Source organism: Panthera tigris, chromosome E1 (genome assembly GCF_018350195.1).
Source record: "Panthera tigris isolate Pti1 chromosome E1, P.tigris_Pti1_mat1.1, whole genome shotgun sequence".
Classification (NCBI taxonomy): Eukaryota; Metazoa; Chordata; class Mammalia; order Carnivora; family Felidae; genus Panthera; species Panthera tigris.
The window spans coordinates 57,264,899-57,291,603 of NC_056673.1; the positions used below are offsets into that span (position 1 = coordinate 57,264,899).

At 48.3% G+C, this 26,705-nt stretch overlaps 1 protein-coding gene across 3 annotated transcripts in view; it reads left to right on the forward strand.

Moving 5' to 3' along the window:
* The first annotated feature begins 7,573 nt into the window (after window positions 1-7,573).
* TNRC6C (trinucleotide repeat containing adaptor 6C) overlaps window positions 7,574-26,705 on the forward strand; it is a 96,833-nt gene continuing 77,701 nt past the window's right edge. For 2 of the 3 annotated variants that reach the window (XM_042967327.1, XM_042967329.1), the window contains exons 1-2: window positions 7,654-7,703; window positions 8,380-8,401. The gene's annotated coding sequence lies outside the window, so the exon portion shown is untranslated. Of the gene's footprint in view, window positions 7,599-7,653; window positions 7,704-8,379; window positions 8,402-26,705 lie in introns of those variants that run through there. The other variant, XM_042967328.1, reaches the window with a different exon arrangement.

The window sequence follows — 26,705 nt, forward strand, 5'->3', positions numbered from 1 at the left end:
TATATGCTTAGTATATGCTATGCCCCAGTATATGCTTAGTATATGCTATGTCTGAGTGTGCTTTCCTTTAGTTTACCCCTATTTGGAGTTCACAGAGCTTTTTGAATCTCACCAAATTGGGGAGGTTTCCCACCATTGTCTTTTCACACGAGTCTTTCTCTTCTACTTCTAGAAGTCCAATAACATGAATATTGGGCCTTTTGATAATATCTAAGGGTCTCTGAGGCTCTTCATTTTTTTTTAATCTTTTATCTTTCTGTTCTTCTATAGTTTCTATTTATCTGCTGTGAACTCCTAACTTCCTATTTGTTTCAAATGTATGTACCTTCATTGCCTCCTGGAACAAAGTTATAATAACTGCTTTAAAGTTAATTCCAATCGCTTCTCGGCCTTTTGGCTGAGATCACGTGTAAAGTTAATTCCAGCACCCGGGTCATCTGAGAGCCAGCTTGCTTTGTCTTTGTCCTGGCGGTGGCTACATTTTCCTGGTTCTGTGTATAAGGAGTAGTCTTGGATTCTATTCGGGACATTCTGAATATGTTGTACAGATTTTGAGTCCTATTATAAACTCCTCCAGAGTATGTTGGTTTTTGTTGCTGTTGTTTTCTCAAAGCCTTTACTCTGCTGTTCTGGATCTGTCCCACTCGTGGGTGACTCGCATGTGAGCCCAGAACTGGGAACGTTTATACACCGCATTTAGAGGTCTTCTCCGGCCAGTTCCTCTCTGGGATTCCCCCACACTGTGTTGCTCTCAAGAGCTCCTTTTCCTAATCCTCCGTTAGAAAGAAGACGTTCTCTCAGGGCGCCTGGCGGGGCTCAGTCGGTTGAGTGTCTCAGTTCAGCTCAAGTCATGAGCTCCTGGTTTGTGAATTGGAGCACAGAGCTCGCCTCGGATTCCTGCCCCCCTCCCCCCCCCGCCCCTCCTCGCGTGTGCTCTCTCTCTCAAAAATAACATAAATAAATAAACATTTTAAAAGGAAAGAAAGAAAGATGGGGTTCTCTCAGTTTTAGCTGCCTGTGCCACCGCTGCCCCAGGACAGCTCTGTGACTGGGACCTACCCGTGGACAAAGTAACAGGCGCGAGAGAAAAGGGGAAGAGGAGAAACTCACCCCCATACAGGTCACCTCCCCAAGTTTGTTTGTTTGTTATTTTATTTTATGTTATCATTTATTTTTTGAGAGAGTGCGAGCAGGGGAGGGGCAGAGAGAGGGAGACATAGAATCCGGAGCAGGCTCCAGGCCCTGAGCTGTCAGCACAGAGCCCGACGCGGGGCTCGAACTCACAGATTGCGAGATCGTGACCTGAGCCGAAGTCGGACGCTTTACCGACCGAGCCACCCAGGCGCCCCTCTCCCCAAGTTTTAAGTCTGCTCCCTACCCCACCTGCTTTTCACCTTCTTTTCTTGCTGTGTTTTTGTATTTACATTGTACTTCATCCGGTTTTTTTATTATAATCAGCAGCTGAGAGAGGCTCTTGTGGGCTTCCTCCGTCTCGGTCAGCCCCAGAAGTCATAAATTACTACCTGCAGTGGTTTTCCATGCCGCATAACAGATCACCACAAACCTAGCTAGAGCCTAACACTATACATTCAGTATTTCACAATGTCTGTAGACAAGGAGGCTGGGCATGACTTAGCTGGGCCTGCTCTAGGCTGCAGTCCAGGCCTGGGCTGGCTTTTCATTTTGGGGGGTTGGGGGGGGGCTTAACTGGGGAAGGATGGGCTTCCAAGCTCACTAAGGCTGTTGACAGAATTCATTACCTTGCAACAGTAGGATTCATGGCAGCTGTGTCTTCAAAGCCAGCACCCAAGAGGGAGACTAAAACCCGTCTGCTAAAAAAGGGGGAGTCTTAAATAACGTAGTCAAGGGAGCAGCATATCATCACTTCTGCTATATTCTAATGGTGAGAAGCAAGTCCTGGGTCCCTCCCACACTCACAGGAGGGCATTTATACAAAGGTGTGAACATCAGGAGACCTCAGAGTCTCTATCAACTACTTTATCCTTTGATCCTCAAATAAAAACTCTCCCTCTGCTCTTAACTCATCAGAGCCGTGGTTCTCTTTTCCACCCCTAGTCTTGGTGTAATGCTGAGTGACTTCCTGGTTCTTCTAGACAGTCCATCCAGCACCCGGACCTATGAGTTCTTGACCTCCTGTATGCTAGTGACCTTGACTTTAGAACCCTGTCCTGAAATCCCAAGCATATGCTCTTTGCTACATAATTCTGTTTATTTCCATCATCTGTCATGTATTAAGGGTAATTCAGGTCTTAACTTCACTTTCCTATTTATTAGATTCTCTGTCCCTTGAGGTCCAAGTCTGTTTTTATGTCCCCTCCCTCTCGTATTGCCCACAGGATCTCCTGAGTATTTCCCGCACATAGCAGGTATTCAAACACGTGTTGAAAAATTAAGAACCTTAAATATTTCAGTGACAGCTGGACAGGATACCACTTCCTTCTTCCCGTTTTAAATTTGTCTGATAACACTTTATCAGCCCTTTCTAACCTAAACACTGCCAGGAAATTCTAATTGGATTAGCCACACTTTGAAAATAATGGGATGGACACAAACCCGCGATGAATTGGTGAGTGCTTTAACAACTAGGCATCGGAGTCTAAGCGGGATAACTTCAGAGTATAGGCTGTGGTGGGTCTTGTAGGTGAAGCTGAGGATGAGGACTGACCGCCATTTCTGGTAACTAACCCTCCAAGGCAGAGACAGGCCCACCCTCTTTTATCGAATCCTGCGCTTGTACAAAAAGAAGAGCAATCAACGAACAGAAAGGCTGGAAACGTGGAAGGTTTTGCAAGCAGCACAGTTTCGCATGGGGTGGCTACATTCCCAGTCTCCCTACATAATTGTATCTTTTGAATCCTGGTGTCTCTGGGAAAATGTGAGTTTAACCAGGAAGACGGAGATGATTGGTCCACATCGAGGCTTCAGTTGTGGGGATTCCCCTACTTCCCAACTCTCCCTTCTTCCGGCTGCTTCGAAAATAAGGGTGTTGCTCCTTCGTCCACCCAAGGCCTGCTAGTAAGCCAGTGATGGCTAAACTATTTGAGAATAAAAGAAAGGTTAGATTCTTAAAACCCAGATTATTAAAAATACTTTCTTTCTCATCCAACTCAGTATAGTGGAGGCCATTAGAATATGCCTTGTCATGCAGAGCATAGGTGATTTATCCAGTTTGGCCTGGGGTTCAGTTTGACATCCAGAAGTTGAGCCTCATATCAGATTTTCTCCTTACCCAGTTTTCACTGCTGCTGAAACAAGCTGTACCACCAGTCAAAGCAATGCTGTTTTCTTGAGCAGAAGCTGGACAGGAACGCTGGGAGTTACTGGTGGTGGCGGTAGTGAACCAGAGGGGAAGTGCATGTGTACGAACAGAAAGTGATAAGATAATGTTCCCACCATGGCATATTATGTAGCCATTAGAAATAATAGATTTGGGCACCTGGGTGTCTCAGTCGGTTAAGCGTTCGACTTCGGCTCAGGTCATGATCTCGCGGTTCTTGGGTTCGAGCCCCGCGTTCGGGCTCTGTGCTGACGGCCTGGAGCCTGCTTGGGATTCTGTGTCTCCCTCTCTCTGCCCCTCCCCCACTCATGCTCTGTCTCTCTGTCTCTCAAAAATAATACATGTTAAGGAAAAAAAAAGAATAGATCTATCCGTTGGGGGAGGGGATGAAGAGATTCACACATATGCACTGAATGAGAAAAGCAAGATGCAAAAAAGTTTGTACAATGTGTTCCCGTTTTTACAGAACTGACCAAATGAAATGCTTCATAAGAAATGTGTAGGTAGGTATGTTTCCATACAGTCCCAGGAGAGTGGGGAAAGACCCAGAAGGGTGCGAACTAGGTGGTTAATGGGGATTATCCGCAAGGGCAGTGAGGGCAAATGGAGCTTTGCTGTGGTTGTGGAGGGAGGAGGAAGGCCAAGCCAATGAGAAACTAAACCGCAGAGTATGCTGGGAACAGTATAGGATTACATTTACACACGTGTATACAGCTGTGTATTTACATGTAAGATGTAAAAGAAAAAATTGAAATTAAAAATTAAAGTTACAAATGAAATTCTCCCAGCCTGGCCATCCCGTTTCTTTCTGCTGCTTGCAGCTTAACTTGTAAGTCCGTCTCGTACTTGTCCCACGTAAGAAAAATTCTGATTAACTCTATACGGTTGACCCTTGAACAACAGGAATTTCACCTGTGGGGCTCCACTTACACATGGGTTATTTTCTTTTGGTGAATACAGTACAGTCCCATAAATACATTTTTTCTTCCTTATGATTTTCTTCACATTTCATGTTCTCTAGCTTATTTTATTACAATAATACAGTATATAATATATATACAGATATGTGTTAATCGACTGTTGATGTGATCAGTAAGGCTTCTGGTCAACAGCAGACCCTTAGCAATTAAATCTGGGGGGAGTTAAAAGTTACATGTGCATTTCTGACTGCTTGGGGAGTCGGTGTCCCTAACCTGCACAATATGCAAGGGTCAGCTGTATAGTCGATACTTGATACATGTTAGTTTTTTCCTCTTCCACTAGGTCAAGAAACTTACCAAATCTAAGTGTGGTTTTTCTTTTCTTTTTAAGTAGTCTCTACACCCAACTTGGTACTCAAACCCATGACCCTGAGATCAAGAGTTCGTGCTCTTCTGACTGAGCCAGCCGGGCGCCCCTCCAAATCTAAATTTATAATCTTCTCACTAGCCCTGAAAGGTAGATAGAATCTTATTAAGTATTACTTGATCATTTCAGGTAGTAATAAGGTGTCCCTTGGAAAGAGAGTATACTTATGGAAGATGTCTTTTTAAAGTAAAAAATGTGATTTTTAAATCACATTTAAATCACATTTAAAACGTTGATTTAAAAAAAAAAAAAAAAAGATTTTTAGCGAGAAGTGGCCGTAACTGTGTGTTGGAGTCAGAGGTAGAAGAAGCTACTGTTAGTTGGGGGAAATTAGATAAAACCGTACTGAAGACCATACGTGTGAATTGCGCCTTGTCATATACACATGAGCTCTGGCAGGTAGGGATAGGATACCTCGTGGCTACTTGGGCTCTTTATTTACAACATTTTATTTTACTGTTACGGTGAAACCTTAACTGCGCAGCTGGGGGAGTAGCCGGCTCTAATTACTTTAATTGTCAGAGCAGTAGAATTAAGCAATCATTTTTTTCTTCACTTCAGTTGAATACCTTTTACAAATGTACCCATACTTGCCTATCTTACTAAGTTTAATATCTGAAGATAATTTAAGGCTTTCATTGTACTGTAGATTAAGAAAGTGTAACAATAGAGGTAGGCAGCCACGACTTGGTTTTTATTTATTCACTTTGTTCCAAGACGTGTGGCAGGAGGTGCGACGATTATAGCACTGCACCCATCACTCACAGACTTGCCTGCACCTTATAAGAATGTTTAAGTGCAGATTTCTTAGGGTCTCTGCACTTTTTAACATGAAAATATTCCTGGAAAAATGAATAATAACCATTTCCCAAACTTGATAAATGTACTATCCTTCTTTAAAAGCAATATTCTCGGGGCGCCTGGGTGGCTCGTTGGGTTAATAAGCATCCGACTTCAGCTCAGGTCATGATCTCACGGCTCAGGAGTTCGAGCCCCCGAGTCGGGCTCTGTGCTGACAGCGTCTCCCTCTCTCTCTGCCCCTCCCCCGCTCACAGTCTGTCTCTGTTTCTCAAAAATGAATAAGCATTAAAAAAAAATAATAAAATAAAATAATAAAGAAGAATATTCTCTAAGGACACCCACCCACATGGTGCTGACTTGAATTATGTTTATTATGATAGTGTTTAAATAGGTGCACACGGGCAGTAGGTTGAAACTCCTTATGCGTGTAACCGTATGTATATAAAACACATTTACGAATGGAACTCTCAAAATCGGTACTTTCAAAACAACATTAATGTATGCTTGGATGAGGTTTTCCTGAGGCTTCTGTGCCCGCTGCTCCCTGTTTGGTCTGGTGAATCCCCTTTCCCGCCAGCACCGGCGCGGGCAGCCGAGGCAGGAGACGGGAACGGCAGGGTCACGTACAGGGCAAGTTTCCCACAAAGAAGAAGGAAGCTGTGGCGGGACAGGAGCCATTGTAGAAACTGCGCGGCGCCTTGGCTTGAGGGAGAGTGCCCGAGCGAGGCCGGGGCCCAGGCTCCCCGAGGGAGGCGAAGCGGCGGCCCTCTGGTGGCAGAGCGCCTCCCTGGCGGCGCGGGCGCGGGTGCCGGGCCGCAGGAAGTGCCCCTCTGCGGCACGCGCCTGGCGCGGGAGAGCCACGGCCAGTAGTAGCCAGGCGTGCGGCTGCACGGGAGCACCGGAAGCGCGGCCCTGGTGGCAGGCCCGCCGCGTGGACGTGCTGGGGAAGGAGTATCAGTGCGGCAGGAGATGGGGAGCACGCGGGGTCCCGGCGGGAGGGCCGTGTCATTGGCGGGACCACAAGAGACGAACGTAGGGGCGGGGTGATTGGCAGGGGGCCTGGAGCACACGGTGTCTGTGTGCAAAGGGTCACGGGCAGGTGACACTAGACCACGTGCTGCAAGGTTGCTTGAGGGACCGCCCTTTCTGGCCCATGGCTGGGGTCCTCACTGGCGTCTTCACAGCGAGCTACATGCTCAGTCGCGCCCACTGGAAAGGAGAAATATTGAAGGAACCCGCCCAGGTACGCACAGCAGTGTGTGTTGAAGGTTGAATTTGGAGCTGCCCAGCAGTAAGTTGGTATCTGACCCACCAGGCCGTGCCAGCCGGATGCTCCTGCAGTGTTCGAGGCCTGGCTTACAGGGCTCACCCTTCCGAGGGCCGTGACTCTGCGCTGTGTTCCCGTGTAGCCTTGTAGCGGCTTTCCACGCTGGGTAGGAATCTTTGCTTAACTGCCTTGGGGGTACCCGGGTGGCTCAGTCGGTTACGTGTGCAACCTTGATTTCAGCTCGGGTCACGATCTCACGGTTGGAGACTTCAAGCCCCACGTCGGGCTCTGCGTTAACAGCACAGAGCTTGCTTGGGATTGATTCTCTGTCTCCCTCTCTCTCGGCTCCTGCCTTCCTGTCCCTCTCCCTCTCCCTCCTCCTCCCTCTGTCAAAAATAAAGAAAGAAAAACTTAAAAAAAGAATCCTCTCCGAAGGTTCTGATTCGGGCTAGGGTGGAACCTAGGAATTTGCATTTTTGATCGGTGCCCTCGGGGGTGCTGACAGCGAGGCTCCTGAGCAGAGGGACGCAGGCCTGGGGCCGGGCTGTATGAGCAGTCTTGTTGCAGGCCGCGCCCTTACCGCCTAACACACTGCCTTCTGGAAGCATGGCGTTTGACACGTGGGCTGAATGAACAGCCACGGAAGCACTAGTGCGCTCAGCACAACTGGCCGTGGCCCCGAGAAGTGGCCCCGTTTTTAGTGCCTCTTCTTGGAGCGCCCTTCTGCGTACCATTTGGTTTAAGAGGGACTTTATACTAATGCCATCTTTCTTTATGTTGAACAGGGAGAAAGAACAAGAAACACAAAAAGAGGAACGTTTGATGGAAGAAAAGAAAAAGAAAAAGCAGGAAGAAAAGAAAAAGAAGGAAGGTGCTCAGAAAAAGGTTTGGCCAGAACCACCACCCCATTGACTATAATCAGCACGTGCCTCATTTGCCCCGTCCCGGCCATTATGTTACAGAGTTTCGTTTGATGACCTCCAAAAAGCAGTACGCCAAATCTTTGATTAGCAAAAAATAGCTGTTATACTAGCGAAACGGAAATGGGGTGACAGCCGCAGAGTATCTGTCTTCGGGGGCTGGAAGTGGTAGAGCGGCATTTGAGAGGAGTCTGGTTTTCGTTGTTGCCGCTAAAGAAGGTCCGCTCTCCTCGCTCATGGCGCCCCGTCCAGGGCAGTCGTGTCTGAGAAGTGAGGAAAGGGCCGCGTAACTGATTTGCTTAGGGAAGCTAGAAGCCGGTTTCGCAGATTTGGCCGAGGTTCTTTTATAAATCCTGTTAGTAAATGTTAAGAATTGAAAGTCCTACTGTAAATCTTTCGGTCGCACTTGAATTTTATGGCGTTCAATCCACCAAGTTATGCCATTTGTTGTTCTTGCCTAGTTTAATGTGTCTTGGGATTTAAACTGTATACTTTTTAGTCTGTATTAAAATACAGAGCTCGGATGAGCTTCCAGATAGGTGGCTGTTTTGGTCTTGAGATCACTGTTGGCATGTGATAGCATGTAGGCAATTATACATTTTTCTCATTAATAAATTTTAATAAATCACCTGGGCAAAAACTCATTTTTAAAATTTACAGTATTAAAGTCTGTGTATAAACTTTCATAGATGTGCACACTCTACACATTATTATTCCTAAAGAGTTTCTGATTTTTTCTTTTTCAGGCTGCTGATCAAAAAACCAAAGGTAAGTTTATTTTATTTGCGGGCAGCACATTTTACTGCAGCAGCAGACTTTTTATGATGAGGGTGACTCTCGTTTCAATTGATAGTTAGAAACAAAGACTCTAACCCTTTGAATCTTTTGAATCTTCTTTTATTATTCACTGTGAAATTCTTCATTTATCACTGTTTTTACATCTGTATTTCATTGGCATTTGTTTGACCTAAAAATGCTTAAAGAACGTTGTATTCGCTTTCTAAAAAATGCTTTTTCATTTTCCTTTGGTTTGCTTTCCACCAAACAAGGACTAAGCTGATAATGTTGATCCGGTCTGAATAAGACTGAAAGATACTGACATTTTTGAAGCTTCCACTTTCTCTTTGCTGACTCTTTATAATAAAAAGAGGTCTATTCTTTTCTTATTCCCTCTTTGCTTACTGATACAGAAAAGATTTCTTTATTATTTTGAGTCCCGACTTTGCTTATGACTGCCTTGTGGGTGTTGCAAACGCACGTAGTTCCCTCAGAAACCTGGGCATCCCTGGGATCTGCTGGAAAGGGAGCGAAGCGGCAGCCACGCCACGAGCTTCACTCCGTGCTCACTCTAGTCGGGGACAGTCCGGTGGCACGTGCGCGTGCGGGATCCGCGCACACCAGCTCTGTAATTTGGGGCCGACGACCTCACTTGTCAACCTCGAGCACCTCCTGTTTAAAATGAGAAAGCTGGTGTGCACATGGTTCCCACCTCGTAAAGCTGCTTGTGCAGATCCAGTGAGACCATGTAGGGAACGGGCTCAGGGCCCGGCATACAGTTGGTGCTCAGTAAGGGTTAGCTGTAACGAATGGTTACGATGTTACAGTTTCTGTTGGACCGTCACGTGTGCACAGTCACACACGCGAGCACACGCAAGCATGTACACACGCTGTAAACACTTAGCGGGGTGCCGTTTCGGGTGGTGCCACTGGTAAGACCCTACTTTTGTTTGGCGTCTTAGTTTCCGAAGTAAAATCTGTGTCTATGACTTCATTTGAACCGCATGCCCGAGCGGAGCAGGTGTTCGTTTACCGTGAAGAGACAGGCTGATGGCGCGAGTTAAGTGGCCCGCACTTGGCCAGCAGTTCGTGGAGAGAGCAGACCGGAGAGGGCCTGGGCTTCCCGACCCCCGTGCAGCGGGCCTCCGAGTCCCTGCACCAGGGTCGCAGTACGCCTGGCACTTCCTATCAAGTCAATACTGAGCGGCAGCCTGGTTCTCAAAAAGGACATTTTTCTGTACTCGGAGAAGCAGTGGGAGTTTATATCACACTTTTCCAGAAGGTCCAAAGGGTTGTGGTGCATAGTTATATTGGCAGTGACCATCTTGAATAAGAAACAGTGGTTTCTTAACACTCACCTCTTACAACTACAGGATCGTTGTTCTGAATCCCCCCACTTCCCCCCTTTTTTTTCTTTTTTAAAACATTCTGGGAAGCTTTCATAACCCGATTCAATCTCGGCTGTATTCTGTTGTCATCATTGACTCTTCAGATAGTAACAAATCGCTTTTGGTTGTGCAGTGATCGTGACTTACGTGGTCCTGCCACACTACCCGGAGTTATCATTTCCCGTTACCGTTCCGATGAGTATTGCCGTTGCGTACTCCAAACTCTGCTGGTATTTTACGTTCTCCTTTTCTCTCCTCTACATTACTGCTCCTTTGGGTCCAATTTGTCATCAGCTGTGCTAACTATAACTAGCCTCAGCACACATAACAGTAATGGTTATTAATGTCTTCTAAACAACGAAAAAAGGCGTTTTAAATTATAAATACTCTAACAGTGCCGTTAGGTAATTCGTTAATGAATATGAGCAGTATCGAGGTTTACATTTTTCTCAGGTGCTCCCCTATTACTGGTTCAGATTGAAATTAACTGCCTGCAGGAAGGTGGTTCTGAATCTCTGACTGGACGTGCGTGTGGGGCACCACAGGCTGGGCCCGCCCTTTCCCTGATGAGCACTCCCCTCGGCCCCTGCCCCTCAAAGAACTGCGCTCCGCACTTGGAAAACCTTCGTGAGAGCCTGTTCACAAGCAAAATTGTTTTTTGTAAATTCTGTGAAACACTCTCTCTGCGTTATTGGTGACTAGAGGGAGAGGGAGCGGAACACAGTGACTTGTTCCGCCTCGGTGAGACTCGGGGTGCTCTCGTAGCTGGGGGCTGGCAGTCAGACATGACCCTGTCGTGAGATACCACCAACCTATGTATTGTATTTCTGCCGTCTGAGCACCTGACGCTTTTTAATGGGTTTTGCTTCGGTAATCCGTGATCTGTTTTCTTTATTTTGGGCGCTGCTCTTAATTTGGGCACAGATAACAATAGCTTTCTATGTGATGTGATGACTTTGTGAGCCCAAGTTGTCTATTATTGTGTTCTGGGTCTTTTATGAATTTAATTTTTTTAGGATTAATTATAACATCCATAAATGTGAAGTAATTTAATTTATTGGTTTTGACCAGATTTCCTAAAGTTCATAAAATAGATAAGTTTTCATACAAGAAGCTCAGTTAATTATATCATGTATGAAAGCGAGTATCTTGATGACCCGATATGTCTCAAACTCCATATGATTAACGCTTTATGGTTTTGAGTCATATACTGTAATAAATTCACACATTATGATTAGTCTCCTAATCTTGCTTCAAAGGGTGGACTATAATTTAAGTTTTGCGATCGGGTGTTCAACTTTGCCATGCGTTCAATTTGTCACGCTAATTTTACGAAAATCTTTATGAGCTTTTGTTAACGTAAATCAGTTGAAACCGTATGCCCTCGGCAGCCTTAGGCGGGGTGACAGGGGTTTTGGGGGGTCACAGATGATACGCACTGTGCTGTAGTCCTGTTAAGGCTCATTCTCGACGTGTATTTCTCTCAGTACGAATGCAGGTGAGAAGTGAAGCTGAGAGCGTGCCCCCCCAATCTCGTAGTCGGGTGTAGATATGGACGAGTGGAAGTGAGGACCCAGCCTCCGCCTCACCAGTTAGCTGGCCCTCCTCTTCGGCGGCGCGGGCCGACTGCGGTTCACTCGGTCCTGAGCTATTTGCTCAGCACAACACTCAACGGTTTGTTTTTATCAGGCGTCACGTCCGTGTGTTCCTGAATCACACGGTGTGGTGAAATTGGCCAGGTTCCCCGAGTTCACGTGTATTCACGTTCACGTCCACATAACCAAAGCAGATATTATTTTGAGCGTATGAGCTACTCTTAGAAGCAGTAGCTACAAGTCTGGTTAGCGTGCTCGGCATAGTATGGTTTATAAAATATGGCGTTTTGTTTGCCTGTCTACAAAATTAACAAAATCTTAGGGGGTGAGGGATCCTTAGAGACTCTCCAGTTCCTTCATTGATTAGGAAATGAGGTTCAGAGAGGTTAAGCGCTTAGTCTATGTCTGGACAGCTGTAATTAGGGGCAGAACACTAGAACCTCATCTTCCGGCTGCCAGTTATATATGTATCGTACTGTCCTGTGAGGGACACATCAACATCGTATATCCATTGTCAGTGTAATCGCTCATTTTAGGAAGTACCTTAGGGTCTTTTCAAGTGAGGCTGAAATTCCTAAGGGATTCAGTTTGTGAGGGATCTTTATGGGATGGTATCTTAGAGGATTTTAAATATTAGATATCTCTCTTTAGCCATGTTACCGTGTTTAAAGTAATTGTTTAGTTTTTCTGTTAAATCCCTGGAGAAGGAAGATATAATAAATGCATTCCTATTTTTTCCGTGGGAATGAAAGAAAGTATATTAAGGTGTGGTAATTTTCCCCTAATACGTAGGCAGCTTAAAAGGATAGAAATTATCGGGGGGAAGACAGCTAAGCGGGTACGTGCGTAGAAGTTCCCCCTCAGACTTAGAAGGAAGGGAATATCCGCCGGTGGCTGGGAAGCCGCACGCTGCTTCTGTTACAGGCCCTTTGACAACATCTCCTTGCAGGCCCTTCTGATGAGTCTCCGACGAAGTGAAAGTCCACATCCCCGTTTAGCTTAACTAAGCCAAACGTTAAACGTAAAGGCAGTTCCAAGTTTAGCGAAAGTTACAGTTTATAGCTCCAAAGGAAGCTGACAATCTGCTCTCGGAGAAATCACTTAACAGATTACTTTCTTTTTTTTTTTTCTTTTTTCTAAAACAGCTTTATTGATTTAAATTGGCACACAGTACACTGCACGTGTTTCGTAAGTTTCGGTGCGTGCGAGCCTGGAAACCGTCCCCGCGATGAAACCGTCCCCGCGATGAAACCACTCCTGAAGGTTTCCCCGACCCTTCCTAGCCACTTCCCATGCCCTCCCCGCCTGCATCGGTCCGTAGGCAAACGTTGGCTGATTCGCTTCCCGTCACTACCGCGGGTTTTCTTTTCGAGACTCTCGTTAGGGAAACGGAATCACACAGGATTCGCTCTTGGCTTCTTTCCCTCAGTAATGCTTTAGAGATTTCGTCCCTGTCGTGGATATCAGCAGTTCACCCCTCTTCGTTGCTGAGCAGAGTTCCATCGTTTGGGTACATCACAGTTTGTCCATTTACCCGTTCGTGGGCACGTTGAGTTGTTTCTGGTTTTTAACTCCCGTGAATAGAGCCTCTACGAACTTTGATACCGAAGTCTCTGTATGGACATTTGCTATGATTTTTTCTGTGGTCGATGTGTAGGAATAGAACGGCCGGATCTTGGAGTAGACACGGCTTTACCCTTCGAGGAAACCGCAGAACGTTTCAAAGTGGTTACACCCCTTCCCAGTTCTACATCTTACCAACACCTGGAAAATCAGTCTCGATTTTGGTAGCCATTCTAATAGGTGGGTGGTGATCTCTCCTTGTGCCCTTGACTGGATATCTGTAAGGGCTGATGGTGTTGAATGTCATTCCTGTGCTTTCTTGCTCTCCACGGATCTTTGGCGAATTAGTCAAACGTTTTGCTACCTTTTAAAAAGCTGAGTTATTTGCTCTCTTATTCCTGACTGGTTTCTACTAGTAAATTGGCCTCTAGAGCTGGGCAGAGAGACTCATCGTGGCAGCTTAGTTTTCTTCATGCCTCAGTCGTTGCCCTTTCTTTCTATGTGTGCGGTTATTTGTAACACAGTAATTTCAGAAAATACAGTAGTTGTGATCACGTTCTATCTAGCTTTTAACACGTCCACTAAAGATTGCATTAATAAAGGAGTGGTTAGTCACCTTTTGCTAGCTAGAGTTGTCGAGTTAGTTCATTAATTAGACAATTAACAAATATCCACCAGACAGAGATAAATTCTCTGTTCTCAAAGAGACAGGTTAGATATATAAGCACATGAACTCAATAAAATGTTCCGGGGGTTGTGTTTTATTTATCCCACGTCTTGTTCCTGAAAGGATTTAAGTACATTTCACTTTTCATTCAATATTTATATCCCTGGAAGAAAAGATGGCCTGTTTTTAAAAATAAGTGGGAAAACTGGGGGAAAGGCAAATAGTGGTTTAGAACAAGATAAACACAGGCTGGGACTGGCCCCTCTCCCGGTTGTTCCCAAGTCAGCTGTGCACATGACACAAGGTGGGGGGTGCCTTTTCCCAGCCATCCTGAACCCACCCATGAGGCCCCTCTCACCAGCCTGTCCTACCACGAACAGTGAGTTGAAACTAGAGAGGTGGAGGGCAGGGAGGCCCACAGGGCCCATGTTGGGACTCCAGGTGTGACCTTTTAGACCAGAGGGCGCCACTGGAGATTTTGAATGGGAGAGTGACATCATGAGGTTCACATTTTAGAAGGATCACGGAGCATGCCAGATTGAAGATGAGTCCGACGGTGGCGAGAGAACTGGGGGCAGCGGGTACATTGAGACCGCCGCCTACTTGATGACTGTGTGGCGCGGGGTGGGCAGAGAGGAAGGGTCGTGGTGCGGGGCAGACAGAGCCTGGAGACTGACCGGGCTAATCTGTTCCGGCGGATACTTTACCGAATACCTCCTGTGTGGCTGGCACTGTTCGCTGTGGGGGGAGAGATTTAAAGGCACAGGTAGGCTTCCCACCCTCCTGGAGGGGAGAGTCTTACGGGGAACGGGCAGAAACCTCAGCCGCAGTGCTGTCCGTGTCGTTACTGACTGGAACGGCTGCTGTGATGGAAAGGAACGTTGTTTAATGAGAGCATAGAACAGAAGAATCGGAACCGGGCTGCGAGGGGCCGAGGCATCCTGAGTGAAGCTTGAATTGAGATCTGAAGGATGGAGAGAAGGCAGCTAGCTAGGCCGGGGAGAGCAGAGAGGGGACTCCAGGGCGCCCACAGAGAGAGGGAACGGCATTTGCAAAGGCCGGCCGGCTGGGGTGGCGTTCTCCGGAACCAAACAAAGAGCTGGCGCAGCAGGTGAATTGTCGGCCACGGGGGAGAGTGGCGTCACTGAGGCCAAGGTGGATGGGGACCCAGTGTGCACAGGGCACGTGGAGGTGGGATATTCCTTTTCAAAACCCATTTGCAATATGGCCGGTTTGCCTCCCCTTCCCCAGCCTTCTCCCACTGAATGTTGGCATAGTCTGTCTCGGGCTCCCTCTTCTGGCAGGTTGTAGGATTCTGCACTTCTGGAGGATAAACATCGCAGGATCGACGCTGTTCCACAATTTGTACATTTATTACAGAAAACACACCCACACAGGCGCGCGCCCGCGTGCGGTCCTGCCACACGAGGCAGTAAGCATGCCCTGAGAGAATACGTTTCAGACATAATTCCACTTAAACCTTCTGTGTTTCATGAGATTTAGGATCTGCTGTTTTTCAAGAGCTAGTTCAGTTCCAGATGATTGAGTATGGAAAGAGACGAGGTCAGGCTGGAGGTGAGAGAGCCGAGAATCTCTGTGCTCAGGGGACTCTGTTCACCCTTCATGTCTGTCCAGTGTGTTGCCTCATCTGGGGACATATTCATATCCCCAGTGTTCCATATTAAAAAGGTGATAGAAAAGCCAATATATATTAATGCTGTATTGTTTACTTGGCTTTAACATATGCTGTTATCAAATTTTTCTACTTGGATCTTCTAAATCTGCTGGCTGTTGCTTAAAAGAGGTTGGAAATATTTGCCTGTATGATAATTGCCTGTATGTTCATTTCTTGAGAGTAGAAGAATCCAAGGACCAAAACAAAGTAATCTTCTAATAAAACGATTCTTACTGTTAGCGGTCATTATTAAAGCAAATTTACTTTAACATTCATATTATCCAGTCTGGTGTACTAAGAGTAGCATTTAATTTAATTTCATGCTTTTTTAGAGAGGTAACTGTAATACATTAGAATAGAAAACACCTCTAAACAGCATTCTCTCATTAGCAACAGGCACTAAGATAATGTAGTTAGTAGTTAATGAGTTTGTGTTCATTTTGAGTTGAGCTCCCCAAGTTGCCATGGTGACGGATCGGCCAGAAGCCGTCAACAGAACACACAGAAGGCCAGGGCTTGGTACCCCGCCGGGGCTGCCAATAAACACAGCAGATGGACCCTCCTGCACGTAGCGTCTTCCCCTCGCCTCTTGTTCTAAGGAACTTCTTGCTGCCGCGTTTGCTGCTGTGTAGGTTGCAGAAGAGATCGTAATAATGAAAATCTTCCTTGGAATCACAGATTCTTTTAGGCCTGGAAAATAGTTCTCTTTTATATAGATCTCAGTAAATGTAAATTAAAATTTTTAAGAGCTCTACATCTTTGAGTATGGATTCTGAAATAGCTAGAGTTAAGGCATGATTTTTGAGTATTTTTCTTTTGCCATTATGTGGTATCTGTATGGAAGAGAAATTCTATGCTTTATCATGCAAAAGACTTCTATGTCTTGACTTCTTTTTTTTTTTTTTTTTTTAATGTTTATTTTTGAGACAGAGCACACACATGCAAGCAAGCAGGGGAGGAGCAGAGAGAGAGGGAGACAGAGAATTAAAAGCAGGCTTCAGGCTCCGAGCTGTCAGCCCAGAGCCTGACACGGGGCTCGAACCCACAGACCGTGAGTTCATGACCTGAGCCGAAGTCGGACGCTTAACCGACTGAGCCACCCAGGCGCCCTTATTTCTTAACTTCTAAGATGCCACCAGTTCTGGAACATCATTGATCTGATAACGTCTTCCATACGGATGCAGTTGGAGGGCCAATGAAACTATATTAAATTTATACACTCATTGTAAGGTGCATCCAAATTTCAGAAATAAGGTATGTTAACATGTCCCTCTAGCTTGGCGTTTATAAAAAGTTACTTTCCATGCTCACCTGCCAGTGTGCTTTAGGGTGATTGCGGTAGCCCATGAGACTCTAACGGAGGGCGTGTGTAAGGAGGTCCCATTTCAGTAAATGCCGTTATCAGGAGACCACTGTGGAATATCTAGGTCATGAGCACATACCATGATGTTGTCAAGGTGAGAGAGTTGCATGTACTACTTGCCAAAAACAAAAATCAGGTCTTTTTTGTTTGTTTGTTTAAATTTCTTAATGTGCATTTATAGAGGGAGACACTCTAAAGCAGGCTGCAGGCTCTGAGCCGTCAGCACAGAGCCCAGTGCAGGGCTCGAACCCATGAACCGAGAGATTGTGACCTGAGTCAAAATCGGATGCTCAACCGACCGAGCCACCCAGTCACACACACCCCCCACCCCCCAAATCTGGTCTTAATCAGAGTTCAGATGAAGTGTATAGAAACCACTCTAGCTGTTTTTAAGTACAAGGTGCTTGTAAAATCATTGTGAGGGAAGGGAGAGGGGCGCCCCCCTAGGCTGGGCCTCCAGAGCAGATTCCCCACAGCTCATCCCAGAGAGCTGCTCCCTGGGAGAGTGAGGAGGCCTCACCGGCACCGGCACCGTGTCGCCGCTGCCGCCCAGGGATCGGGAGGCCGCCATCAACACTATCGCTTCCCTGCCTGAGTGGTCGTGATTGGGAACTAGGACCCTACACGGCAACAGACGTCCACCATCCCCAGGGCTGTGCTTATGGCTGGAGCTGGTGCGGCAGGCAGAGAGCGGCCAGGTCGCTGGCTGCCGGGTCGCACGGGCACATGCATCCGACGGGCCTGGTCCACAACCGAGGCCTCCTTGCAGCCATGAGCCAGACCCCTGTGAGTCCTGCTGCGGGTGTGCGTGTTGGAGAAGGGGGGCAGGCGGAGACGGCTTTGACGACCGCCCGGTAACATTTTTTAAAATGATGGGATGGGTGACTGTTGATCAAGTTCTGTGTGGTGTTCGACACTTTCCAGACGGTGGAGATGTGAGACCCAAATGAAGTGGGAAGTTTAGGGCCAGGCTAGAGATCTGACCCTGCAGTCAGGAGAACAGATGTCAGTACCTGTGCTGACTTACCATGGTCACTTCTGTCAGAGTCTCTGTCTACCTTCCTCCCTTCTTTCGTTCATTAATTGCAGTTCACGTCACGTGACTTTGAGTTTTTGTTCATCAGCTTAAAGTCCTTCCCGCTGCTTCCTCGAGGAGGAAGAGGAGTGAGAAGGATTGTTAAGACTGACCAGGACTGGGGCTCCTGGGTGGCTCAGTCGGTTAAGCGGCCGACTTCGGCTCAGGTCACGATCTCACGGTCTGTGAGTTCGAGCCCCGCGTCGGGGGCTCTGTGCTGACGGCTCGGATCCCGGAGCCTGCTTCGGATTCAGTGTCTCCCCCTCTCTCTGCCCCTCCCCCGCTCATGCTCTGTCTCTGTCTCTCTCTGTCTCTGTGTCTCTCTCTGTCTGTCAAAAATAAACAAACATTAAAAAAATAAGAAAGACTGACCAGGACTGCTGACCAAACTTCAGTCAGGCTCCTGAACCTTCTGGCAGCCCCATCCGCGAACTTCCTTGTCAAATCCAGTTTTAGCAAGAACCCTGCGAGTGAGTTTCACAGAACCACCCTCCGCTTCCCAGATACCTGACTGGGTTCCCCATCCTCCACCGGCCCCTGGGTGACGCCTGACCTCCCGGCCTGCCTCCGGCCAGAGTCCTGCTGGGTCGGATCAGCCAGAAGCCCCCTGCCCCTTGATGTATTGTCCTCGTAGCGATTTTCCTCCCACTGCCCTCCTCCTGCTCCCTCACCGTAAATCCCCACCTGTCCCCGCTGCACTCGGGTATGAGCCCTGTCTGTCTCCCCCACTGCACATCCCCTCACATGGTCCCTACACCCGCGCGACGGTCCTGAGTGGAGTCTGCCTCAGTGTCCTTAAGTGTCACGTGGCACGTTTTTTGTTTAACATAAGAAACACAGTGCACTTACTATATGCTAGACGTTGTTCTGAACAGTTCTTTACCTATAGTAACATTCACCCTTCAGAGAACCCTCTCAGTAAGGAACTCTGTTTTATCCTCCACTTACCCCCACTTTGCAGATGGCACAACTGAGTGACACAGAGGTTAAGTAACTTACCCAGGATCGCCCGCCGGTAAAGGGGCAGAGCTGAAGTTTAAACCCCAAGTCCATACTCGTAACCACTACACTGTGTCTCTGGAGAGGTGCGTGGGAATGGTAAATCCCAAATTGCTCATGGTGAGAATCTCTTCGGGGTATACATCCAGGGAGGGGAAGATGGGCTTTGGTGGAATCGGTGACATTTCATTTCTTAAACTGGAGATTGGATACATGAAGGTTTGTTGATTATTCAGTCTTTGTGCTTTTTTGTCCATCTGATATTTCCACATTTTTTTAAATATTTATTTTTGAGAGAGAGAGAGAGAAAGTGTGTGTGTAAGTGGGGGAGGGGCAGAGAGAGAGGGGGAGACAGAGTCTGAAGCAGGTTCCAGGCTCTGAGCTGTCAGCACAGAGCCGGACGCATTTTTAAAGAAAAGAAGGTCTTGGTAGTATGACTTGGGCAGTGAGGTGGAAACGCCTGGGTGCCCTGGGTGCCCTGTGCTCTCATGCTCCCGGTTCTGTTGAGCCCCTGGTGAGGAGCGGACGGTGGACGGCGGTGGGAACCTAACCTCCCAAGGGGGGCCCCGCAGAATTTCTAGAGTGGAGCAAGGAGGGGGCTGCTGCCGCGGGCACTGGCTGCTGTGTTGTCTCCCTTGCCTGTGAAGGCGACGTCGGCCAAGCAGACAGGATCCCCTGGCTCCGGAGCCTGCACAGACAGGGTCTTGATCAAGGTCACCTGCTTGTGGAGTTTAAATAGCAGTGAAAGAGTGTATCGAGACCCCGTGAACTTGTAACCGAAGGAGCCTTTCCCTGGAGAACTTCTCCCTGGAACTGGAGGCTGCAGGTTCCTCTGCGCTGCAGCCGGAACAGGAACACCGCGGAGCAGCCTTCCGTCAGGCCGCCCCACGGGCTCTCCCAGCCATCGGTGGATGGATCCCAGAACCCTTGCAAAGCCTGCGCCTGCCTCCCCAGCCTCAGGCCCAGAAGCCCTCCCTTCGGGCACCGAGCTCCAGTCACCCTGGCCTTGTGTCAGTCCTTGAGAGCACAGAAGCTCCCTCTCCGGTCAGGACCTTTCCCTGTGCCGTGCCGGCTGGTAGGTGTGAGCCCACAGACCCCACAGACCCCACAGACCCCACAGACCCCACACCCACACACCGGCTCAGGCACACACGTTTTACGCGGCCGCCAGTTTTCCAGGCCCGGCCTGACTGTCACTGCCTCACAGGAGTTAGATCCTTTGTCCCACTGTTACTTGTATCGGGCTTCCCTCAACTTGTGTATCTGTGGAATCGTTACAATCTCTTACTAGATTATAAACTACAAGGACGGGAACTGAGTGTATTTTCCACAGTATACCCAGTATACTCATTAAATTGTTCCAAGTAAATAAATATGGAGAGGGTACGTGAGGGTTAGACACAGTCTGTGGGGTAAGAAGAATGCTGGGCAGAGAAAGTGAACTGTGATTTGACCCCTTACTCCCCGCAGCACCTGCCCCCTGCTGCCGTGCATCTCACAGTGTAGCGTTTTCTGTCCTTGTCTTCTTGCCCTGCCACGGTGTCCGCTCCACGGGTGGGAGTCTGCCCTTTGTCTTCTCTGGCGTTCCCCCAGTGCCTGGAACAGTGGCTGGCTCTGGAAGGGCTTACCAGCACGTGTGAGTAAAAGGTCGGTCAATGTCTCAGTGACCTGCAAGCCCCGCGTCACACACCGAGAGGGAGCTGGGTGGCGTCCGGGTTTGAAGAGTATTGCAGAAGTTTGAGCAGCCCTCCTGTCCCGAAGGGTCGGCCTGAACTCCCCACCCATACTGCAGCTGGCTGTCTTGGGAGAGAAGTAGTGGGAACTTAGAACCTGTTTGGACCCCGTTGTGACAGCGCCCTCTGAAAACTGCCACTGAAAGCAGAAAACTGTTTCTTGGAAAGAAAATTGTTCTAAAGAAGCCGAGCTTTCTGAGAGGATGGTTTCCTATCTGCCTTTTCCCCAGCAGGTGTCGCCGTCATTTAAAAGAAAAGGGGAAAGTTTATTAGGGCGAGGAAAGCTCAGGGAGAGAGTTCGGACAGACCAAAATTACTTGGCTGCTGTCTTCATGTTCTCTAAATCAGTGACTTGTCGACAGTCCCTAAATCAGGCTAAGCTTCCCATCGCCTGGCTGCGTTCTGCTGCTGTATTGGAACAGTGATGTGTGGGGTCGACTCGTCCGTGAGCCTCTGTCATCGAGGGATGACCTTAGAGGCAGGTGAGTTTGAGAAGAGCAGTGTCGTGATACCCTACCCACTCTCTGGGTGGCGAGAGATGGAGAAGTTCGTATCTGAAGAGGGTGGATGGCTGGTCAGAAAATGCCCGTTTGATTCATCAATATCATAAGAACAGATCCAAAGGGGAAATAGTCCGTATTCAGATATGTTAGAATTGCTGTTTTATGTTCAAAAATAGTTACCGATTGGTAGCATTCATTCTTTGTACTTCTTCGAAACCAGGGACTGACAGCATTCGTTTATTCCATCACACTGCTTCGTCTCTGTAGCATGAATTCCTTTTCCTGGAAATATTTTGAAGAAAAATAGCCCCGAATTTGTCCTTTGATCTTTCTGGAAAGATAGTGACAGTGTAGTTAGTGGCAGAGCTGTGGCTGCTGTCAGAGATTAGAAGTCTCCTCTCGAGGATGCTGGTGTCGTCTTGGTTATTAGCTCAGCTGGGCCCTGGGGGTCTGTGCGGGTGACGGTGAACACGGTGATTTCCCAGGTTCCCGTCAGCTTGGGTTCTTTGCTTCTGAGCCCTTGCCAGTTGTCTCCATCAGGTTTCTTTGTTTTATTTTTTTCATATTTATTTATCTTGAGAGAGAGAGTGGGGGAGGGGCAGAGGGAGAGAGAGAGGGTCCCAAGCAGGCTCCACACTGTCAGCGTAGAGCCTCACGTGAGGTTTGAACTCCCAACCCGTAAGATCATGACGGGAGCCGAAATCAAGAGTCGGGCGCTTAACTGACCGAGCCACCTAGGCGCCCCTCCATCAGGTTTTGAGTTCAGGTACGTTTTCTTCCACTTCCATCCTTTGAAGAGGCTGGATGACAGACAGAAGGACTGTAACGATTCGGCGATGCTGCGCGTGACTCTGTGCTCATCCTAAGTGTGCTCTTATTTTTTTTTTTTTTACGTTTATTTATTTTTTGAGAGACGTAGAGAGAGCACAGGTTGGGGAGGGGGCAGAGAGAGAGGGAGACACAGAATCCAAAGCAGCTCCAGGCTCTGAGCCATCAGCATAGAGCCCGACGCGGGGCTCGAACCCATAGACCGCGAGACCATGACCTGGGCAGAAGTCGGACGCTTAACCAGCTGAGCCCCCCAGGCGCCCCCTAAGTGTGCTCTTCATCCCCTTCACCTATTTCTCCCCAACCCCCCACCCCCGTCCCCTCTGGGAGCCACCGGTTTGTTCTCTGTATTTAAGAGTCTCTTTGTCTCTGTTTGTTTTGTTTCTTAAATTCCACATATGAGTGAAATCATACGGTGTTTGTCTTTCTCTGACTTCTTTCATTTAGCATTATACCCCTAGATCCACCCGTGTTGTCACAAACACTAGGATCTCGTTGTGTTCTGTGGCCGACTGCTATTCCTCTGCGTGTGTGTGTGTGTGCGCGCGCGTGTATTCGTACCGCATCGTCTTTACCCATTCACTTACCAGTGGACCCTGGGGCTGCTTCCGTATCTTGGCTATTGTAAATAACACTGCAGTAAGCCCAGGGTTCGCGTATCTTCTCCAGTTAATGTTTTCTTTTCTTCGCGCAGATGCCCAGTAGCGGAATTAGCGGGTCCCAGGGTGGTTCTGTCTTTCATTTTCCGAGGATGCCCCGCACTCTTTTCCGCAGTGCTTGCACAGCTCGCATGGTCACCATCGATGCACGAGGGGTCCCGGTAGGCTTTGTTTTTTAGAGCGGTTTTGGGTTTATGGAAAGATTGAGCAGAAGGTACAGAGAGTTCCCGTCATACTCCCTCCGCCCACCCCAGCACATCCTCCGTTTCTGCTGTGAGGAACGTCCGCCTCGGTGTGGGGCGTTCCTTGCAGTCTGTGAGCCAGCGTCGGTGCGTTACTAGCGACCGAAGTCCGCAGTTTCCAGGTGAGTGTTGGACGCTTCGAGTGGAATTAGGCACGTGCATAATGGCACGTGTCCACGATGACCGTGTCATCCTGTTCCCTGCCCCGCAAGTCCCCCGTGCTCCGCCTCTTCGTCCCTCCCGCCCTCCTCAGGCCCTCGTTGCCCGCACATATTTTCCTGTCGCCCTAGTTCTGCCTTTTGCAGAATGCCACATAGTAGGCATCCTATAGTGCGAAGCCTTTTCAGACCGGCTTCTTTTACTTGGCAATATGTGTGTATGATTCTCTTCAAGGTTTGGTGACTCATTTCTTTTTTTTTTTAAGTTTATTTCTTTTGAGAGAAAGAGAGCTTGTGCATGAGAGTGTGAGCGGGGAGGGGCAGAGGGAGGGAGGGAGGGAGGGAGAGAGAGAGAGAGAGAGAGAGAGAGAGAGAGAGAGAGAGAGAATCCCAAGCAGGCTCCCATGTTGTCACTGCAGAACCCTACGTCTCATCCCAAGAACCAGGAGACCGTGGAGACCATGACCTAAGCAGAAATCAAGAGGCAAACTCTTAACTGACTGAGACAACCAGGCACCCCATAGCTCGTTTCTTTTAAATGCTAATTTTCCCTTGTGTGGTTGTACCAGTACGTTCATCCATCACCTATTGAAGGACATCTGGGTTGCTTCTCCTTTGGGGCAATTAGGAATAAAACTGCTCTAAACACTCCTGTGAATGTTTGTGTAGATGGAAGTTTTCCTCCTCTCATTGGGGTAAATACTTAGGAACTTCTGCTATTTTCATTGGCTAAAGGCCCATGTCAGAAAAAAATACGTGTGAAGGCCCCTATGTTTAAAAATCAACCTATAATAGGTTTTATAGGTTTCTTTTCAAAAAAGGAAAGATAGAATGGATATTTATCTCCTGTGCCTTTGTGAATAATCTTCAGATCTAAATAATTATAAAAACATTCCATGTCTGTACCAAGGCCAGGGAACTAACTAGGAGCAAAGAGGGGCCAGGCATCAGTAGAGACATTCAGTGGACTCTGAAGCAACAGTCCTCACAGAATAAAACCTTAGAGAGTCAGCTGGTCTAAACTTTTCATTTCCAGGTGAGGAAACTGAGCTCCAGGGATAGTAAACTTCTTGAGCAGGATCATACACACTATCGGGTAGCTGGCCTGAAATCCAGGGCTCTGGCGTTCCAGTTTGGCATTTTTTCTGTTGCATGGTCTTTATATTCTGAATATTCTTTATATTCTGCGATTTCTACGTTGCTTTTTAACTTCAGAGTGTGTGTTCAAGAAAAACAGTCAAGTCCTTTAGTGTTTGTTGAGCACTTCCTGTGTGTCAGGCACCGTGCTGACATCAGATGCGGGGAGACAGGCCCAATAGTAAGCAGTCTAGAGGCGCCTGGGTGGCTCAGTCGGCTATGCCCCTGACTTGATTTTGACTCAAGTCGTGATCTCACCGTTCATGCGATCGAGCCCCACATCGGGCTCCACGCGGACGGTGCGGAAGCCTGCTTGGGATTCTCTCTCTCTCTCTCTCTCTCTCTCTCTCTCTCTCTGCCCCTCCCCTCTCTAAATACATGTATGTATACGTACATACTCATTTACTTAAAGAAAAAGAAACGGACAAGCTCTTGTAGTGTCCAGACGAGTCCTCCAGGCTCTGGTCAGGGCACTAGGAACGGAAACAGGCAGATGAGCTTGATGGGCACTTAGAGGGAACATTTAAGATAAACTATGAATGTCAAGGTTTGGGGGTTGGCTAATGGTAGGTTGAGGTGGATTAAGGGAAGAACCAAGGGCGGAGCCCAGGTTTCCAGCACAGAGCCACAGGCCAAGAGCGTGATTGCAAAACTCCGAAGAAAAGTGAGTGAGGAAGCTGATGAATACCGGGAGCATGCTGACTTTGAAGCGCCTGTAAGACCGCCAGGCGTAGATCTCTGGAAGTCACAGGGGGCCCGGATGGTGAGCACAGGGCTGATGGGTGCACACGGGATGACCCACGATGAGTGTCTGAGCGGAGAGAGTCTGCAACAAAACCTTAAGGAAGGGCAGAAGAAGAAGCCCCCAGAGGGGAGCGGGAAGGAGTGGCCCGAGAGGCCAGCAGGAATCCAGGCAAGGACGTCGAGAGCCACGGAGGCCGAGGAGGAGGGTGTCTTCGGATGGCCAAAGCGACCATCGCCGCAGAAGACAATGGAGAGGCGGAGAAGACAGCTCAGAACGTGGCATTGGATGTTAGCATCAAGGCAGTGCTGCGTGATCGTCATTTCCGCAAAGTAGAGGGCAAGATGGGCTGGGGAAGGGCCAGCGGTGGGTGAGGAGGCAGCACGAGGAGGCTCCGACAGGCCCTCCGAGAAGTTTGGACGGGAGGGGAGGCAACAGATGGGGAGGTGGGATTGGGGCCGAGGAGGGTGGTGGTGGTCGCGGTCTTTGACAGTGGTGGAGGTTTGGGACGAGGAGGAGCTCGTCGCGGAGAGCGGCCGCACGACCCCCGGGCGACTTAGAAGTTGGACACGTGCTTTCCTCCACTCTCCACACAAACCCGAGTGGCTGGATCTCTTCTCTTGCGTGCTCGTGTTTACAAAACGAAGAATCAGTCAGAGGCTCACTCTTAAGCTTTGGGCCTTTGTGTTTGCTCGGGAGGGTGTCCGGGGCTTGAGACCCAAAGCACGCGAAGTCCCCGAGATGGGATCCGCCGGAGGGCAGCATCTTGCGGTTGTCTCTCCAAAATCATTCGTTGTGGGATGCGCCAGTGTTCACGCACCAAGAAGGAAAAAACACTGCCAGTTGACTGACCTGTCGACAACAGTAAGACACATCCCGGCGTAAATGCTTTTCACATATGAAGAGATTGAAGTCTTAAAACTGGTGAAATACAGTATTTGCCTCAGGTGGGAGTATCAGAAGCATGAGACGGAGGACAGTGTGATGCTCGTGTGTTTGTAGTGGCAGAAACTTGAAGGTTTTGCCTCACGGCTCTTGTTTCTTCTGGAAAGTAAAGTCCGACTTCATCATCCGCTCCGGAGTGCAAGGTCTTTGAGTGAGTCGTTGACAAGCAGTGGGGCCGGGCAGACCCAGGAAATTGTAGGACGGCCGGGGAGCACTGAGGGTGTCCTCAGTTAGGGATGTAAACTCATAATGACACCAGACTACCTGGCTGTGATCTGAGTCAGGAGTGGACAGTGGACGGTGGCTTCATCCAGGATTAAGGGTTTGCTGGGCAGCACGACCGAAAAACAGTGGACGGAGGCCTTGTGGACGCAGACGGTGCAGACAGCACAGGGCCCCGGGCGCACCCGTGGGAAGCCCCCCCCCCCCCCCCCCCCCCCCCCCCCCCGGTGTGGGTGGTGTAAAGGCCGACAGGAACGGCTTGTGTTCCCCGCAGTGTGGACCGGGCATCTTTTCATACTGTTACTCACACGCTTAAGATATACACCAAACTAGGTATAAACGCGTTTTGTACAAAGACATTTAGAAATTAAGTAGAAAAAAAAATTTTTTTTTTTTTTTTTTTTTTTTTTTTTTTTTTTTTTTTTTTTTCAAATAACAAGGTACATGTAATGTCTCGGATATTAGCGTTTCAGGTTCAAGATGGGAATGACTTTTGAGGCCAGATTCCTTGCATTTGATGCGTCTGTGCTCCCTTAGGAGTGCAGGTGACTACTCAGATCTCCTTTGCGTTTGGCCTGCTGGTGACTGTCAGGGTCACCACTCCGCTCTCCCTCTCCCGCTCCTTGTTTCTGTTGAAATTACTGTGGAGCTTTTGTTTGTGCAACACCCAGATGGCATTTTGGCTTCCACTTAATTCAAATGCATCATTTGCACGTTAGTCCACTTGCATTCTTTTCAAGTAAATCTTTAACGGAGTGTAGTTAGTGCTATTGATAGTTCCACCAATGCCTTAATTATTCG